The following is an 18,236-nucleotide window of genomic DNA, read 5'->3' as shown; positions in this document are numbered from 1 at the left end:
ATCTGATGAAGATCATCAAAGGTTAGTGCTGCGTTTAGCTGTGGTTTTGGTTTTTGTGACATATATGCTTCCTTTGAAAATGGCTGAGTGATTATTTTTGGGAGGGTACTCTCCTGACATAATCCAATGTTTTGCTTTCGCTGTAAAGCCTTTTTGAAATCGAACAACGTGGTTGGATTAACAAGAGTCTTATCTTTCAAATGGTGTAAAATAGTCATATGTTTGAGAAATTGAAGTTATAGCATTTTTGAGGTATTTGTATTTCGCGCCACGCGATTCCACTGGCTGTTGAATAGGGTGGGACGCTAATGTCCCACTGGCCCAGAGAGGTTAAACAGCTTGGAAAAATCCAGAAAATTATGTCATGGCTTTAGAAGCTTCTGATAGGCTAATTGACATAATTTGAGTCAATTTGTGATGTACCTGTGGATGTATTTCAAGGCCTACCTTCAAACTCAATGCCTCTTTACTTGACATCATGGGAAAATCAAAAGACATCAGCCAAGACCTCAGAAAAAAATTGTAGACCTCCACAAGTCTGGTTCATCCATGGGAGCAATTTCCAAACGACTGAAGGTACCACGTTCATCTGAACAAACAATAGTACGTAAGTATAAACACAGTGGGACCACGCAGCCGTCATACCGCTCAGGAAGAAAACGAGTCATATATCAACATAACCTGAAAGGCCGATCACCAAGGAAGAAGCCACTACTCCAAAACCACCATAAAAAAGCCAGACTACGGTTTGCAACTGCACATGGGGACAAAGATCATACTTTTTGGAGAAATGTCCTCTGGTCTGATGAAACAAAAATAGAACTGCTTGGCCATAATGACCAACTTTATATTTGGAGGAAAAAGGGGGAGGTTTGCCAGACGAAGGACACCATCCCAACCATGAAGCATGGGGGTGGCAGCCTCAAATTGTGGGGTGCTTTGCTGCAGGAGGGACTGGTGCACTTCACAAAATGGATGGCATCATGAGACAGGAAAATTATGTGGATATGTTGAAGCAACATCTCAAGAAATTAGTCAGGAAGTTAACCTCTCTAGGGTAGGTGGCACCAAATCGTCCCACCTACGTAACAGCCAGTGTAATCCCGTGGCGCGTTATTCAAAAACCTCAAAAATGCAAAAACTTCCATTTTTCAAACATATGACTATTTTACACCATTTTAAAGACAAGACTCTCATTAATCTAACCACACTGTCCCATTTCAAAAAGGCTTTACAACGAAAGCAAAACATGAGATTATGTCAGCAGAGTACCCAGCCAGAAATAATCAGACACCCATTTTTCAAGCTAGCATATAATGTCACATAAACCCAAACCACAGCTAAATGCAGCACTAACCTTTGATGATCTTCATCAGATGACAACCCTAGGACATTATGTTATACAATACATGCATGTTTATATCAAAAACCAGCTTTTTACATTCGCATGTGACTAGCATGTGACTAGTATTCCCACCAAACACTGCCGGTGAATTTACTAAATTACTCACGATAAACGTTCACAAAAAGCGTAACAATTATTTTAAGAATTATAGATACAGAACTCCTCTATGCACTCGATATGTCCGATTTTAAAATAGCTTTTCGGTGAAAGCACATTTTGCAATATTCTCAGTAGATAGCCCGGCATCACAGGGCTAGCTATTTAGACACCCAGCAAGTTTAGCACTCACCAAAGTCAGATTTACTATAAGAAAAATGTTATTACCTTTGCTGTCTTCGTCAGAATGCACTCCCAGGACTTCGACTTCAATAACAAATGTTGGTTTGGTTCAAAATAATCCATAGTTATATCCAAACAGCGGCGTTTTGTTCGTGCGTTCAAGACACTATCCGAAAGGGTAAATAAGGGTGACGAGCATGGCGCAATTCGTGACAAAAAAATTCTAAATATTCCATTACCGTACTTCGAAGCATGTCAACCGCTGTTTAAAATCAATTTTTATGCCATTTTTCTCATAAAAAAGCGATAATATTCCGACCGGGAATCTACGTTTAGGTAAACAGACGAAACAAAATAAAGCCTGGGGTCGACTCGGGCTCACGCCTAAGCCCATAGTACTCTGATTGGCCACTTGCCAAAAGCGATAATGTGTTTCAGCCAGAGGCTGCCTCGATATCGTTCAGCTTTTTCCCGGGCTCTGAGAGCCTATGGGAGCCGTAGGAAGTGTCACGTTAGAGCAAAGATCCTCAGTCTTCAATAACAAGAGCCAAGATGAAACACAACTTGTCAGACAGGCCACTTCCTGCATGGAATCTTCTCAGGTTTTGGCCTGCCATTTGAGTTCTGTTATACTCACAGACAACATTCAAACAGTTTTAGAAACGTTAGAGTGTTTTCTATCCAAAGCCAATAATTATATGCATATTCTAGTTACTGGGCAGGAGTAGTAACCAGATTAAATCGGGTACGGTTTTTATCCGGCCGTGTCAATACTGCCCCCTAGCCCTAACAGGTTAAAGCTTGGTCGTAAATGGGTCTTTCAAATGGACACTGACACCAAGCATGGTTCCAAAGTTGTGGCAAAATGGCTTAAGGACAACAAAGTCAAGGTATTGGAGTGGCCATCACAAAGCCCTGACCTCAATCCTATAGACAACTTGTGGGCAGAACTGAAAAAGCATTTGCAAGCAAGGAGGCATACACACCTGACTCAGTTTCTCCAGCTCTGTCAGTAGGAATGGGCCAAAATTCACCCAACTTATATTGGGAAGCTTGTGGAAGGCTACCCAAAACGTTTGACTCAAGTAAAACAATTTAAAGGCAATGCTACCAAATACTAATTGAGTGTAAACTTCTGACCCACTGGGAATGTGATGAAATAAAAGCTGAAATAAATCATTCAACTATTATTCTGACGTTTCACATTCTTAAAATAAAGTGGTGATCCTAACTGATCTAAGACAGAGAATTTTTACTAGGATTAAATGTCAGGAATTGTGAAAAACAGAGCTTAAATGTAGTTGGCTAAGGTGTATGTAAACTTCCAACTTCAACTGTAGGTTCGTGGTTGCAAAGGGCATCAGTGTCTTAACAGCGCGATTTGCCAAGGCAGGATAGTCTGAGCACAGCCCTATCCAGAAATATAGCAGTGGCTTCTGATTCAATTCAATTTTCACTGAACCGCTTGTTGCAATTTTGTTGAGTCTCTCTTGTTCAGATATCGGTAAGTGGACTGGAGGCAGGGCATGAAAGGGATAACAAATCCAGTTGTTTGTGTTTTCTGTTTCGTGAAAGTACATGCTTAATTGTGCACCCAGCTCACTCAGGTGCTTCGCTAAATTACTTTGACATTGTCAGCAAGCTTGGCAGCAAGCTTGGCAAAATGTCTTAAGGACAACAAAGTCAAGGTATTGGAGTGACCATCACAAAGCCCTGACCTCAATCCCATAGAAAATGTGTGGGCAGAACTGAAAAAGCGTGTGCGAGCAAGGAGGCCTACAAACCTGACTCAGTTACACCAGCTCTGTCAGGAGGAATGGGCCAAAATTCACCCAACTTATTGTGGGAAGCTTTTGGAAGGCTACCCAAAACGTTTGACCCAAGTTAAACAACCCGAAACGTTTGACCCAAGTTAAACAATTTAAAGGCAATGCTACCAAACACTAATTGAGTGTATGTAAACTTCTGACCCACTGGGAATGTAATGCCAACCCCCCCTTGGTTTGTGCCATGGCGGAGATCGTTGTGGGCTATACTCGGCCTTGTCTTAGGACGGTAAGTTGGTGGTTGGAGACATCCCTCTAGTGGTGTGGGGGCTGTGCTTTGGCAAAGTGGGTGGGGTTATATCCTGCCTGTTTGGCCCTGTCCGGGGGTATCATCGGATGGGGCCACAGTGTCTCCTGATCCCTCCTGTCTCAGCCTCCAGTATTTATGCTGCAGTAGTTTATGTGTCGGGGGGCTAGGGTCAGTCTGTTACATCTGGAGTATTTCTCTTGTCTTATCCGGTGTCCTGTGTGAATTTAAATATGCTCTCTCTAATTCTCTCTTTCTCTCTTTCTCTCGGAGGACCTGAGCCCTATGACCATGCCTCAGGACTACCTGGCATGATGACTCCTTGCTGTCCCCAGTCCACTTGGCCGTGCTGCTGCTCCAGTTTCAACTGTTCTGCCTGCGGCTATGGAACCCTGACCTGTTCACCGGACGTGCTTGTTGCACCCTCGACAACTACTATGATTATTATTATTTGACCATGCTGGTCATTTATGAACATTTAACATCTTGACCATGTTCTGTTATAATATCCACCCTGCACAGCCAGAAGAGGACTGGCCACCCCTCATAGCCTGGTTCCTCTCTAGGTTTCTTTCTAGGTTTTTGGCCTTTCTAGGGAGTTTTTCCTAGGGAGTTTTTCCTAGCCACCGTGCTTCTTTCACATGCATTGCTTGCTGTTTGGGGTTTTAGGCTGGGTTTCTGTACAGCACTTTGAGATATCAGCTGATGTACGAAGGGCTATATAAATACATTTGATTTGATTTGATTAATGAAAGAAATAAAATCTGAAATAAATCGTTCTCTCTACTATTATTCTGACATTTCACATTCTTAAAATAAAGTGAACTTAACTGGCCAAAGACTAGGATTAAATGTCAAGAATTGTGAAAAACTGAGTTTAAATGTATTTGGCTAAGGTGTATGTAAACTTCCGACTTCAACAGTACATAGGGGAGCAGCCTCTAAGGTGCAGGGTTGAGTAACCTGGCGGTAGCCGGCTAGTAATGGGTAGTTCAGGACGACTGTTTGATAATGTGCTCCGTAGCTAATGTGAGTAAGACCTTTGAACAGGTCAACATTCACAATGCTGCAGGGCCAGACGGATTACCAGGACGTGTACTCCAAGCAATCGCTGACCAACTGGCAAGTGTCTTCACTGACATTTTCAACCTGTCCCTGACTGAGTCTGTAATTCCAACATGTTTCAAGAAGACCAGTCCCTGTGCCCAAGAACACTAAGGTAACCTGCCTAAATGACTACTGACCCATAGCACTCACTTCTGTAGCCATGAAGTGATTTGAAAAGCACTGAAAGGCACATGGCTCACATCAACACCATTATCCCAGAAACCCTAGACGCAGTCCAATTTGCACACCGCCCCAACAGATCCACAGATGATGCAATCTCTATTGCACTCCACACTGCTCTTTCCCACCTGGACAAAAGGAACTCCTATGTGAGAATGCTATTCATTGACTGTAGCTCAGCGTTCAACACCATAGTGCCCTCAAAGCTGATCACCAAGCTAAGGACCCTGGGACTAAACATCTCTCTCTGCAGCTGGATCCTGGACTTCCTGACGGGTCGCCCCCAGGTGGTAAGGGTAGGTAACAACACATCTGCCACACTGATCCTCAACACGGGGACCCCTCAGTGGTGCGTGCTCAGTCTCCTCCTGTACTCCCATTTCACTCATGACTGCATGGCCAGGCACAACTCCAATGCCATCATTAAGTTTTCCAATGACACAACATGATGAGACAGCCTATAGGGAGGAGGTCAGAGACCTGGCCGTGTGGTACCAGGACAACAACCTCTCCCTCAGTGTGATCAAGACAAAGAAGATGATTGTGGACTACAGGAAAAGGAGGACTGAGCATGCCCCCATTCTCATCGACGGGGCTGTAGTGGAGCAGGTTGAGAGCTTCAAGTTCCTTGGTGTCCACATCACCAACAAACTGTCATGGTTCAAACACACCAAGACAGTCGTGAAGAGGGCACGACAAAGCCTATTCCCCCCTCAGGAGACTGAAAAGATTTGGCATGGGTCCTCAATTCTACAGCTGCACCATTGAGAGCATCTTGACTGGTTGCATCACCGCCTGGTATGGCAACAAATCGGCCTCCCACCGCAAGGCACTACAGAGGGTAGTGCGTATGGCCCAGTACATCACTGGAGCCAAGCTTCCTGCCATAGACTGTTCTCTCTGCTACCACATGGCAAGCGGTACCGGAGCGCCAAGTCTTGGTCCAAGAGGCTTCTTAACAGTTTCTACCCCAAGCCATAAGACTCCTGAGCAGCTATCCAAATGGCTACCCAGGCTATTTTATTCATTATTTTTACGCTGCTGCTACTCTGTTGATTGTCTATGCATAGTCATTTTACCTCAACCTACATGCACATTTTAAATAAATTACCTCGACTAACCTGTGCCCCCGCACATTGACTCTGTACTCGTACCCCCTCGTTACTGTTAAGTTATTTTTGTTCTTTGATTATTATATATTTTTTCATTTTTCATTTTTTTCATTTTATTTATTCATTCTTTACTTCTTTACTTTAGTAAATACTTTATTTACACTTATTCTTTTCATAAAACTGCTTTGTTGGTTAAGGGCCTTCCCTGTGGCTCAGTTGGTAGAGCATGGTGTTTACAATGCCAGCATGGTGTGTGCAATGCCAGGGTTGTGGGTTCGAATCCCACGGGGGGCCAGTACAAAAAGAAATGCATGAAATGTATGTATTCACTACTGTAAGTTGCAATGGATAAGAGCGTCTGCTAAATGACTAAAATGTAAATGTAAGTAAGCATTTCACTGTAAGGTTGTATTTGTCGCATGTGACAAATACGATTTGATTGGTATCAAAGATATTTGTGAGTGACTTTGTCATACTTTGCAAACCGACGTCAACATAGCAGGTAGACAGCCTACCTCCAGCTACCAAACCTGTACTTGATGGTGAAAAAATACTTCATTATTATTCTGTATTTTGACAAGGACAATCAGATGCAACTGCTTGGGTTGTGGCTGGCTGGCAGCAGCAGCAGGACCACCATCCTTTCTGACCTGCCTCCGGGATTTGATCCTGATCTTATTTCAAATGCTTACTCAGTCACTTTCCCATTTGGATGAACAAATTCTGGCTTATTACAAACAAAGTATTGTAAACACATCAATAGGGCTTGTTCGTGTGTGCTTGTTTTTTTGTTGTTGTTTTTTTAGAGTTTTGACAATGCAAATGCATGTGGCTTGCAAATGCAAATTCAGCGATACAACATTCTATAACAGAATTGTGTAATTTGACGCTTCAAATTAAACATACATTTTTACATGTCAAATAATGTTATTTGATGTGTATATTTGACACTATGAAAGGCCTTCAATAGTGATATCTGATCAAGTGTCAAACGTGTTTATTTTTCTCTATCGACCCTGATGCAAATTAAATAAATACCTGACATTGTATGGTTAAATCCTCACATCATGCGAATTTGATATTAAAACACATTCAAAGGTGAATTGAGGAACTTTGCACTCCACTGCAGGCAATGCAGTTCAAACAATAACAAAGTAGCCACCATGCCACTGTTTCAGTAAACAGAGGGATGGAGCTAGAGAAATGTAACCACTGGACTAACTCAGTGGCCTTGTGGTTAGAGTCTCCGCCCTGAGATTCAAAGGTTGCGTCATACCAAAATGGGATTTGTCTCTTGGGGATGTGTCTCATGCTACAGAAACAGGAGATAGCCGAAGCTTGTGCAAGCCTACTTAATTCTAAATACTTTAAGACAAGGTAGCAAGCACAAAGATTTACTTTTGAAAATGTACTTTTCTACTTGCTTTATTTATTTGAAGTGTCCTGACTGTCTAAATAAAGTGAAAAAAAATTCCTGAAATTAAAATGGATTACATTGAGCTGACATGTTAGTGGCCTACCTCATCTCTGTACCCCACACATATCGAAAATTGTAAGGTCCCTCAGTCAAGCATTGTATTTTAAACACATTCAACCACAAAAACCAGGTGGTTCCAAAGCCTCGCAAAGAAGGGCACCTATTGGTAGATGGGATTTTTTTATATATATATATCCCTTTGAGCATCATGAAGTTATTAATTACACTTTTGATGGTGTATCAATACAACCAGTCACTACAAAGATAAAGGCGTCATTCCATTTCAAGGCTGCGCTGAGACATTGACTTACTAACACTCCAAGTCCCACTCAGGTAATCCCAAACATAAATTATCTGCATTGTGATCATACTGCAGGCCCGCAACAGGTAACCCTCATTAACTCTTGTTTTAATCCACATCCTCAAACAAGGCAAAGGCCCAATTGTTCAGTTCTAGATAATCTTGTACCTATACCAAATCAAACCAATCCCATGGTATTTTCAAATAAGGGGTTACCTACTGACCATAGCATGCTTGTATTTAAGACTGCATCTGACATGAAATCCTGCAGCTGCAGTCTTGGTATGGTTCATGTAAATGCCAGAAGTTTGATTTCAAAGATGGATTTTATTTAAATTCTGGTTTCTCAATCCAAAGCTTATGTAATGCCACTCCATAAGGGCGGGGATAGTAGTGATCTTGATAATTATCGTTCCATTTCCAGGCGTCCATGTCTAGCTAAGATTCTCGAATCTTTGGTAAATACGCAACTTTGTTCTAAGTCAATCTGGGTTTATGCCAGGGCATAGCACTATCACAGCAACCGCATTAGTTGTTAATGATTTTGTCAATGCTTTAGACACTAAAATGAATTGCACTTCCTTGTCTGTGGCATTTGATACTGTTGATCATGCTATTTTATTGAACATGTTGACCTCGATTGGCCTGGGCTCTGACGCATGTTCATGGTTTCATGATTATCTTACTGACAGAACTCAGGCCATCTTGATTGAAGTTCAAACTTCTTGAAGTACATAAAGGTGTTCCACAGGTGTCGATAGTAGCTCTTTTCACTATTTATGTACATTGAACAAAAATATAAACGCACATGTAGTGTCGGTCCCATGATTCATGAGCTGAAATAAAAGATCCCTGAAATGTTCATTACGCACAAAAAGCTTACAGTGGCAAGAAAAAGTTTGACATAAAATTCTCTCTGATCTTCATCTAAGTCACAACAATAGACAAACACAGTGTGCTTAAACTAATAACACACACATTATTGTATTTTTCTTGTCTATATTGAATATATCATTTAAACATTCACAGTGTAGGTTGGAAAAGGTATTTTGACCCCGAGGCTAATAACTTCTCCAAAAGCTAATTGGAGTCAAGAGTCAACTAACCTGGAGTCGAATCAATGAGACGAGATTGGAGATTCTGGTTAGAGCTGCCCTGCCCCATAAAAAAACTCACACAATTTGAGTTGCTATTCACAAGAACCATGCCTCGAACAAAATAAATCTCAGAAGACCTAAGATTAAGAATTGTTGCCTTGCATAAAGCTGGAAAGGGTTACAAAAGTATCTCTAAAATTCAGTCCACGGTAAGACAAATTGTCTATAAATGGAGAAATTTCAGCACTGTTGCTACTCTCCATCGGAGTGGCCGTCCTGCAAAGATGACTGCAAGAGCACAGCGCAGAATGCTCAATTAGGTTAAGAAGAATCCTTGAGTGTCAACTAAAGACTTAAGGAAATCTCTGGAAGATCTACAATACATAAAACACTAAACAAGAATGGTGTTCGTGAGACGACACCATGGAAGATGCTACTGCTGTCCAAAAAAAACATTGCTGCATGTCTGAAGTTAGCAAAATATCATCTGGATGTTCCACAGTGCTACTGGCAAAATATTCTGTGGACAGATGAAACTAAAGTTGTGTTGTTTGGAAGGAACACACAACACTATGTGTAAAGAAAAAAAGGCACAGCACACCAACGTCAAAACTGCATCCCAACTGTAAACTATGGTGGATGGAGCATCATGGTTTGGGGCTGCTTTGCTGCCTCAGGCCCTGGACAGCATGCATCATCGATGATAACAAATAATTCCCAAGTTTATCAAGACATTTTGCAGGAGCATGTAAGGCTATCTATCCGACAATTGAAGCTCAACAAATGTTAGGTGTATCAACAGGACAACAACCCAAAAAACAGAAGTAAATCAACAACAGAATGGCTTGAACAGAACAAAATACACCTTCTGGAGTGGCCCAGTCAGTCCTGACCTCAACCCGAATCAGACATTGTGGCATGACCTCAAGAGAGTGGTTCACACCAGACATCCCAAGAATATTGTGAAACTGAAACAGTTTTGTAAAGACGAATGGTCCAAAATTCCTCCTGACCGTTGTGCAGGTCTTATCCGCAACTACAGAAAACATTTGGTTGATGTTATTGCTGCCTAAGGAGGGTCAACCTGTTATTAAATCCAAGGGTTCACATACTTTTTCCAACTTACACTGTGAATATTTACACGGTGTGTTCAATAAAGACATGAACAATTATAATTGTTTGTGTGTTATTCATTTAAGCAGAATGTGTGAGTCTATTGTTGTGACTTAGATGAAGATCAGAAAAAATGTTATGACCAATTTATGCAGAAATCCAGGTAATTCTAAAGGGTTCACATACTTTTTCTGATTTTCTTTTTAATAAATTTGCAAAAATGTAAAAAAAAAAAACGTTTTTCTTTGTCATTATGTGGCATTGTGTGTAGATTGATAAGGAAAAGGTGTTATTTAATACATTTTAGAATAAGGTTGTAACGTAAAAACATTTGGAAAAAGTGAAGGGGTCTGAATACTTTCCGAATGCACTGTAGTAGCCATATCTTGGAAAACCAAAGTTCCAAAGGCTGGGCCTAATATAGTGTATAAGAGGTCTGATTCTTTGCTCTCTAGTGTGTAATGAGGAGCAGTTACTAATAAGCATGCACCCATTAATAAAATCACAGTAAAACTGTTAAATCCCCTTGGATTGATGAGGAATTTAAAAAAATTATGGCTTAGAATGACGAAACAAAGGAGCACTAGTGGTTCTGGGGGGGCTGTGACAACAATTTTGGACCCCCTTGTGGCCCCCCTAAATGTGGACTATGAAATAATTTTTACATAACTAATTTTTGCTATCGTTCTTTTTTTACATCCGTTATTAAACAGTGGCAACGATGATGATTATGAACATGGTCTTTTGTCTGCTAATGCCTGCAATGCAGTGAAGAAAACAATATGACAACAATAACGTCTAATGTAACTGGCCCCTCTAACAGTACAACTGGCCCCAGCTTGGCCCCCCAGTTGAAATGGTCTAGAACTGCCACTGCAAAGGAGTGGCAAATAAGTCTGGCTGCACAATCAAATGGCAAACAAACTGCAAATTGAAAAATCATGTGACTAAACTGAATAAAAAGAAGAAGCAAAGATAAATGATATAAATAATGTTAGCAAAGCGCTTTGGAGCACCTTAAATACATTTTGGGGAAAAAGGCACATATTTGCTCCATCATTCATTGAATCAGATGGCTCATTCATCACAAAACCCACTGATATTGCCAATTACTTTTGTGATTTTTTCATTGGCAAGAATATAAAACTTAGGCATGACATGCCAGCAACAAATGCTGAGACTACACATCAAAGTATAAATGATCAAATTATGAAAGACAAGCATTGTAATTTTGAATTCCGTAAAGTGAGTGTGGAAAGGTGAAAAAATGGTTGTCTATTAACAATGACAATGTCACGACTCCTACCAAAGGTGGCTCCTCTCCCTGTCCGGGTGGCGCTCGGAGGTCGTCGTCACCGGCCTACTAGCTGCCACCGATCCTTTAGAGGACACACGGCTGACCGGTGCTGGGGGAGCCCATCTTGGAGTCGAGAGGGCAGGCAGAACACTTCTCGGTCGCCTCAGGTGAGTCAGCATCAAACTCACCCAGAACCCCCTGTTGGTCACATGTTTGTATTCATTTTTTTCCTTGACTTTTCTCCCTCTTCAAGCATAAGGCGCTAGTCGATTCAGGTGCAGCTGGGAACTTTATGGATCGCGGACTCGCCCTCAAGCTGGGAATTCCGCTGGTGCCGATAGATCCCCCTTCCCCGTGCACTCCTTAGATAGCTGGCCATTAGGGTCAGGGCTGGTCAGGGAGGTCACGGTTCCACTGGACATAGTAACGCAGGGGAATCGTAGGGAAGGGATTAGTCTCTTCCTTATCGATTCGCTTGCGTTTCCAGTGGTGCTGGGGGTTCCCTGGCTGGCTAGTCACAATCCCAGGATTTTGTGGAGACGGGGTTCTCAAGGGGTGGTCAGAGGAGTGTTCAGGTAGGTGTATGGGAGTTTCCATGGGTGCCACGTCGGTGGCGAGTCCAGACCAGGTTTCCAATGTGCGCATTCCCCCTGAGTATGCCAATTTGGCTATGACCTTCTGTAAGAAGAGGGCGACTAAATCACCTCCTTATCGTCAGGGGCATTGTGCGATAAAGCTCCAGGTAAACGCTGCACTTCCCAGGAGTCAAGTGTACCCATTGTCACAGGAGGAGACGTTGGCTATGGAAACATATGTCACGGAATCTCTGGAACAGGGGTACATTCGGCCCTCCATTTCACCCATCTCATCGAGTTTTTTTTTGTGAAGAAAAAGGAGGGAGGTCTGCGTCTGTGCATTGATTACAGAGGTCTCAATTCCATTACAGTGGGGTTTAGTTACCTCTCATCGCTATGGTGGTGGAATCATTTCACGGAGCGCGGTTCTTCACGAAACTGGACCTCAGGAGCACGTATAATCTGGTGCGTATTCGGGAGGGAGACGAGTGGAAAACCGTGTTTAGTACCACATCGGGCCACTATGAGTACCTCGTCATGTCGTGTGGGTTGAAGAATGCTCCAGCCGTCTTTCAATCCTTTGTAGACGAGATTCTCAGGGACCTGCACGGGCAGGGCGTGGTTGTGTATATCGATGATATACTGATCTATTCCGCCACACGCGTCGTGCATGTGTCTCTGGTGCACAAGGTGCTTGGTAGACTGCTTTAGCATGACCTATACGTCAAGGCTGAGAAGTGTGTGTTCTCCAAACGAGCCGTCTCCTTCCTGGGTTATCGCATTTCCACCTCGGGGGTGGTGATGGAGTGTGACCGCGTTAAGGTCGTGCGTAATTGGCCGACTCCAACCACGGTGAAGGAGGTGCAGCGGTTTTTAGGGTTTGCCAATTACTACCGGAGTTTTTCCGGGGTTTTGGCCAGGTAGCGGCCCCCATTACCTCACTGCTGTAGGGGGGGCCGGTGCGTTTACAGTGGTCAGCAGAGGCGGACAGAGCCTTCAACCAGTTGAAGGCGCTGTTCACTGATGCGCCCGTGTTGGCGCACCCGGACCCCTCTTTAGCGTTCAAAGTGGAGGTGGACGCATCCGAGGCTGGGGTGGGTGCCGTGCTACCACAGCGGAGTATATCCGGGCAGCTAGGAGGCTGAAACCGCGTCAGGCAAGGTGGGCCATGTTCTTCACCCGATTCAGGTTCACCATCTCATATAGACCAGGTTCCCTGAACACAAAGGCCGACGCGCTGTCCCGTCTCTATGACGCGGAGGATCGGCCCATCGTTCCTACTCCCATCATTTCAGCCTCTAGGCTGGTGGCACCAGTGGTATGGGAGGTAGACGTGGACATTGAGCAGGCGTTACGGGTGGAACCTGCTCCTCCAAAAAGGTCCTACTGGTCACACGTACGTGCTGCTTGGTGTCCGTGATCAATTGATTCGGTGGGCTCACACACCACCCTCTTCGGGTCATCCTGGTGTGGCGAGGACATTGCGGGGTCTTAGGGGGAAGTACTGGTGGCCCACCCCGAGAGTAATGGGCGGGTGGAGAGAGTGAACCCGGAGGTGGGTAGGTTTCTGCGGTCGTATTGCCAGGACCGGCCAGTGGAGTGGTCAAGGTACGTCCCATGGGCAGAGTTGGCACAGAACTCACTCCGCCACTCCTCCACGAACATGTCACCGTTTCAATGCGTGTTGGGCTACCAGCCGGTCCTGGCACCATGGCATCTGAGTCAGACCGAGGCTCCTGCGGTGGAGGAGTGGGTGCAGCGCTCCAAGGAGACCTGGAGAGCTTTCCAGGAATCCCTCAAGCAAACCGGTGGAAGGCAGAAGAGGAGCGCTGACCGCCACCGCAGTGAGGCCCCCGTGTTTGTACCGAGGGACAGGGTCTGGCTCTCGATCCAAAACCTACCCCTCCGCTTGCCCTGCCAGAAGCTGGGGCCGCAGTGTGCGGGGCCCTTCAAAGTCCTGAGGAGAATAAACGAGGTGTGTTACAGATTACAACTCCCTTCCTATTATCGTATTAACCCCTCGTTTCATGTGTCGCTCCTCAGGCCGGTGGTAGCTGGTCCCCTGCAAGAAGGTGAGGTGCCAAAGGTCCCTCCGCCCCCTCTGGACATCGAGGGGTCCCCGGCGTACACAGTACATGCTGTGCTGGACTCGAGATGCCAGGTGAGGGGCCTGCAGTACCTCGTGGACTGGGAGGGGTACAGCCCGGAGGAGAGGTGCTGGGTACCGGTGGGGGACATCTTGGATCCGTCACTGTTGAGGGATTTCCATCGCCTCCATCCGGATCGCCCTGCGCCTCGCCCTCCGGGTCGCACTCGAGGCCGGTGTCGGCGCGCTGCGGGAGCCGCGCGTCGGGGGGGGGTACTGTCACGACTCCTACCAAAGGTGGCTCCTCTCCCTGTACGGGTGGCGGTCGTCGTCACCGGCCTACTAGCTGCCACCAATCCCTTTTTCCTTTTCTGTTTGTTTTGTCTAATCAGTATCACCTGTTTCTTGTTTAGTGTGTTAGTTGGGCTATTTAAGCCGGTCAGCCCGCCAGCTCTTTGTGTGGGCTTAACTTATTTTCCCATTGTGTTTCTGTGTGGGATTCTCCTGTTGTTTTGTTCATTGTATTTTGTGCGCGGCACGCTTGTTCATTGTGCGTAATAAAGCGCCTACCTTTATGTTCTGTCTCCTGCGCCTGCCTCCGCACCCACTATGCCCTTACCGGTACAGACAAGCCACCAGGGTCTGAAAACTTGGATGGAAAATGACTGAGGATAATAGCGGACGATATTTCCACTTCTATTTGTGAAATCTACAATCTAAGCTTACTAGAAAGTGGTTGCCCTCCGGCCTGGAGAAAGCAAAAGTAATTCCGCTACCCAAGACTGGTAAAGCCCCCTTTATTGTCTCAAATAGCCGACCAATCATCCTGTTAGCAACTCTTAGTAAACTTGGGAACAAAATGTGTTTGACCAGATACAATGCTAATTTATTATAAACAAATTGACAACAGACTTTCAGCATGCTTAACGGAAAGGACATTCAACAAGCACGGATGGCACTTACACAAATTACTGATGATTGGATGAGAGAAATTGATGATAAAAAGATTGTGGGAGCTGTTTTGTTAGAATTCAGTGAGGCTTTTGACATTATCAATTATCTGCTGACGAAAAAATGAATGTTTTATGGCTTTACACCCCCTGCTATATTGTGGATAAAGAGTTACCTGTCTATCAGAACACAGAGGGTGTTCTGTAATGGAAGACTCTCCAACATAATCCAGGTAGAATCAGGAATTGCCCTGGTCCCCTTACTTTTTTCAATCTTTACTATTGACATGCCTCTGTCCTTAAGTAAAGCCAGTGTGTCAATGTATACGGATAACTCAACAATTTACATGTCAGCTACTACAGCGATTGAAATCACTGCAACACTTAGCAAAGAGCTGCAGTTAGAGCAAACATTAATATGCATGTAAATCTCTCATGGTTCAAAGTGGAGAAGAGATTGACTTCATCACTACTTTTTTGTAAGAAGTGTTGACATGCCGAATGCACCGAGGTCTCTGTTTAAACTACTAGCAAACAGCTCAGACACCCATGCATACCCCACAAGACATGCCATCAGAGGTCTCTTTACAATATGCTGTTCACCTCCAACGTGAACAGCCTCAGGCATGTTAGAACAATGTATCTTAGCCCAGGATGATAGTAAAAGACACTACAAGAAAGGAATACATATCACAGTAAAAATGGTTGCAGGCCGGAGGGCCATCAAACAAGTGCAGATAGGAAGGCCATCAAGCGAAACAGACCAATGATGTGCGGGTAAACAGAGGGAGTATCTATGACTCTCTGAGGACTGGGAACCAAGCTCGAGCCGGAGCCAAAGCCAACCCCTGGCTCAGAACCCCACGCCCATGCCCTCCACTTCTCCTTTCCCTCGGCGTGGGGTTATGAGCCGGGGGTGGCTTTGGCTCCCGCTTGAGCTCGGTTCCCAGCATCTCCATGTCACCTGGGTTGCTCCCGACCGGTTCCATCCCCCCTTTCCCATTAGGCACGGCTGCATGTGTTACGCCCCTGAAAAAGGGGAGAAATAATCACGAGAGTGATAGGTATTATTTCCTCAGTGAGAACTTTTACTGTAATCATTTTACCAAAGTAACACATTTTACAAAAGTAACACATTTTACAAAACAACAGATCTACAGGAAAGAGCTAGTGTTGTAGGGTACAAGGCTTATTCAAGTCACAACAGTATACTCTGTAATTCACTGAAACATACACTCATTTCAATATAACTGTCAAGCACAACGTTTTAACTCAGTAAACCATAACTTAATTTATCAACAGTCAATAAAGTGTTTGAAAAACCCTTACACAAATAACACCGCAAAATATCTTATTAGCAACGCACATGTTCATTCACGATCGACATAAAATGGCAGCTACTCTCAGTACGAAGCTAGCTTTAGCTGCAACCGAGCAGGGCTCATATTACTCTGCAAACTTAACTCTAACTTCCTCAAGATGTTACTAAGACACACCTTAAACACTCTTGACATGTTAGCGAATTATTACATTTAAATGACTCTGTTTTCATCAATAACGTACCTGAAAAAGGGGAGAAATAATCACGAGAGTGATACGGTATTATTTCCTCAGTGAGAACTTTTACTGTAATGAGGAAAAGACCGCGATTTCCCCGCGAACTTGGGTGGAGACCAGAGCAATCGATCTCAGGCTCATAGATTAAAGAGCATTTAGTAGATCACAGATTAACACTTTTCCCCTTCAATTAGGCACCACAAAATAAAGTAATCAATATAACGTTTACACATTCCTTTTACAATTCTTACCTTTTGTACGCTTGATGGATTTTAACTTTAACACAATTATGAATGTTATCAATCTCTATCAACTAATACAGAATGCATGATCTTTTTAACCTTAGATGTTTTAAGATCCTCACATACTATGAACTTACTAATACTTTTTAATGTATAACAGGCTATGAGTATTTCCTTTAACCTGTCACACTCTCCCCGACAAAATAAATGTTGTCCCAACATTATCAACATCGTCTTCTTCAACAGTCTGTCTGCATTGGACCTAGGAAATCCTCTTCTGTAAGGTAGTACTTGAGCAGAGGTCAAGGGTCACAGTTCAAATATAACTAGCAAGTTATTTTCACAGTCCATATCTGTTGACCAGCTGTATAAACAGTCCATAAGCAGTCTTTTCTCATACTATTGATCAACAGTCCATCAATTTTAATGATCATTATGCATAGTCTGCAAATTGTCTCTTGTGACAGTCTGTGAAATCAGTCAGCAGTCCATGGTCAAACATGTCAACTCTGTAGCCTCATGTTTGCTGAAGCCCATACATGTAAGGTGGCTGAAAGTAACATTGCTGTAGTGATGGCAGCCATGGAACCATTCCTGGTGCAAAGTAGACAGGGAACAACTGTGGCTGGATACTGTAGCAGGAAGGGATACCAAGCTGATCATAGGTGATACGTCTTGGAGGGTGACTCTCTCTTTGTGGCAGCTGGTAGGCTGGTTCCTCAGGTTCAGCAGCAGCAGTTAAAGAGATCACACTTACTTGGTTTGAGTTTAATGCCATACTCTCTGAGACGCTGCAAAACTTTTCGCACATCATTCACATGGCTGTCGAATGTTTTACTGAAAACTAGCGTGTCGTCCAGATAAGGAATGCAGATGTTATCCCGGAGCCCTTCCAAACACTCCTCCATACACCGCTGAAAAGCTGCAGGAGCGTTCATGAGGCCGAATGGCATACGTATCCACTCATAGAGTCCCCATGGGGTCACAAATGCTGTCAGTGGTCTGCTTTCTTCAGAGTTGAACCCCTGGTGATACGCTTTTCCCTGATCTAAAAGGGAGAACAAGGAATTACCACCTAAACTGTCCATGATGTCTTGGACCCGAGGGATAGGCTGGCGGTCGGGATGTGTCTTTCTGTTCAGGTCTCTGTAATCTATACACAACCGGAGGGTCCCGTCCTTCTTCCGAACGCACACGACAGGTGAAGAATATGAAGAGTTTGACTTCCTAACCCAGCCCTGGGCTATGAGGTCATAAAGATAACCCTTCATCTCCTGATACAGTTGCCTGGGCACTGACATGTATGTGCGCTTGACTGGTTTAGAGTCCTTTAGAGAAATAGTCATTTTCAATCGTTCAATACAGCCAATGTCATTGTCTGATCT

General features: G+C 44.0%; 1 protein-coding gene across 1 annotated transcript in view; it reads right to left on the bottom strand.

The window, feature by feature from the left end:
- The window catches only part of si:ch211-266g18.10 (uncharacterized), a 244,924-nt gene extending 227,743 nt beyond the window's left edge, over positions 1 to 17,181 (bottom strand). Inside the window, exons 1-2 of the mRNA XM_082957684.1 lie at positions 16,616 to 17,181; positions 16,017 to 16,081 (exon numbers count right to left, since the gene is read on the bottom strand). The gene's annotated coding sequence lies outside the window, so the exon portion shown is untranslated. The remainder of the gene's footprint in view (positions 1 to 16,016; positions 16,082 to 16,615) is intronic.
- Between the last annotated feature and the right edge of the window lie 1,055 nt (positions 17,182 to 18,236).

Source organism: Salmo salar, chromosome 11 (assembly GCF_965601325.2).
Source record: "Salmo salar chromosome 11, fSalSal1, whole genome shotgun sequence".
NCBI lineage: Eukaryota > Metazoa > Chordata > Actinopteri > Salmoniformes > Salmonidae > Salmo > Salmo salar.
This window is presented reverse-complemented; position numbering and strand designations above follow the sequence as displayed.